The following is a 1689-nucleotide window of genomic DNA, read 5'->3' as shown; positions in this document are numbered from 1 at the left end:
AGGCGGGGAGGGACAGACTGACAGGAGACTTCTACTGATCTGGCTCTGGATTCAGAAGGACCATGAAGAAGAAAACTGCATACTAGAGCCATTAGCGATGAGCCTCATGCCGTCTCCACTTCTTTAGTCAATGTTCAGTAAGTAGCTTTAAGGCTAAGATATATCTTCCTAACCAATTTTAATCAGAAAAGAATGGAGGTAATAATTTGATTTCTTTTGTTTTATCTATCCGTTTCTTTGAGTTCGGCCATGAGCCCGTTCCTTAGATACAGAATCTATGTGGGCTATTAAAATGGAGTATCTGGACCTAAGGAATAAAAACAGTCATCATAAAGCTATGGCAAGTTCACCAACATAAATGGCATTTTTGAGGGCTTCTGGTGTTTCCTACTAAGATATGAACCACTTACCATACTTCTAGCTTATCCCGCCACACCCTCCTAGGCTTGGCATTAACATCCTATCTACCATACTTTCATCTACCAAGCTTTTCAAGTGACTGCTGGGATGGACTTGCCACCTGCACCATTCTGGACCCCATGGATTCTATCCTATTGGAGGCGCCATCATCCTACCTGTGCAGCTTGCTCTGCCAGTGTCTGCCTGAGCTGAGTCCGCAAAGTGCTAATGAGTTCTTCCTTTTCTTGAAGCTGCTGCTTCGTCAGGACAAACTCCTCCATCTCTGCCGAACTCTTCTCCAACTGATGGGGAAAATATTTACTTAAACAATGGGACTGGCATTCTTAGTTCTTTTGACTTTCTCATTTGCCTACCATATTTCCTTCTAATTTCCCCTTTAATGCAAAAAGAATTTCATTTGCTAATTTATAAAGTATCATTGAATTGCCAAAACTTTTCAGAAGAAGGCAGAAGCAATAGCAATATGCTTTTCAATTTCTTTGAAAGCTAACATAGCAAAGAGACAGACCAATTAGACAGTGAGCAGAAAAACATGTATCTCGTGATCCCTGAGAAGTTCCAACACATCCTGCGAGTACTCAACACCAACATGGATGAGCGGCAGAAAACAGCTTTTGCCATCACTGCCATTAAGGGTGTGGGGCGGAGATACCCTCATGTGGTGTTGAGGAAAGCAGACTTTGAACTCACCAAGGGGGCTGGAGAGCTCACCGAGGACGAGGTGGAGCGTGTGATCACGATCGTGCAGAATCCCCGGCCGTACCAGATCCCAGACTGGTTCTTGAACAGACAGAAGGATGTGAAGGACGGGAAGTACAGCTAGGTTCTGGCCAACGGCCTGGACTACAAGCTGCGCGAGGACCTGGAACGGCTGAAAAAGATTCGGGCCGCCCATGGGGGGCTACGCCACTTCTGGGGCCTTCGTGTCCGAGGCCAGCACACCAAGACCACTGGCCGCCAGGGCCGCACTGTGGGTGTATGAGTCCCTGGGCTTTTGCTGTTAATAGTTTATATGCCTGTGGGGGGAAAAAAGTTATCGTTAGCCAGGCGGTTGTGGCACACGCCTTTAAACCCAAGCACTAGGGAGGCAGAGGCAAGTGGATCTCTGTGAGTTCAAGGCCAGCCTGGTCTACTAGAGCTAGTTGCAGGACAGGAGCCAAAAGCTACGGAGGAAAGAAACCCTGTCTCGAAAATCCAAAAATAGAGAGAGAGAGAGAGAGAGAGAGAGAGAGAGAGAGAGAGAGAGAGAGAGAGAGAGAGAGAGAGAGA

At 46.9% G+C, this 1689-nt stretch overlaps 1 pseudogene; it reads left to right on the top strand.

The window, feature by feature from the left end:
- The first annotated feature begins 952 nt into the window (after positions 1–952).
- LOC126496839 (40S ribosomal protein S18-like) lies at positions 953–1402 on the top strand (annotated as a pseudogene).
- The last annotated feature ends 287 nt before the right edge of the window (positions 1403–1689 follow it).

The sequence above is a fragment of the Alexandromys fortis genome, unplaced genomic scaffold (assembly GCF_014885135.2).
Source record: "Alexandromys fortis isolate MF-2015 unplaced genomic scaffold, M_Fortis_MF-2015_v1.1 scaffold_6, whole genome shotgun sequence".
Lineage (NCBI taxonomy): Eukaryota > Metazoa > Chordata > Mammalia > Rodentia > Cricetidae > Alexandromys > Alexandromys fortis.
Note: the sequence above shows the minus strand (reverse complement) of the source record. Positions and strands in the feature narration are given on the sequence as shown.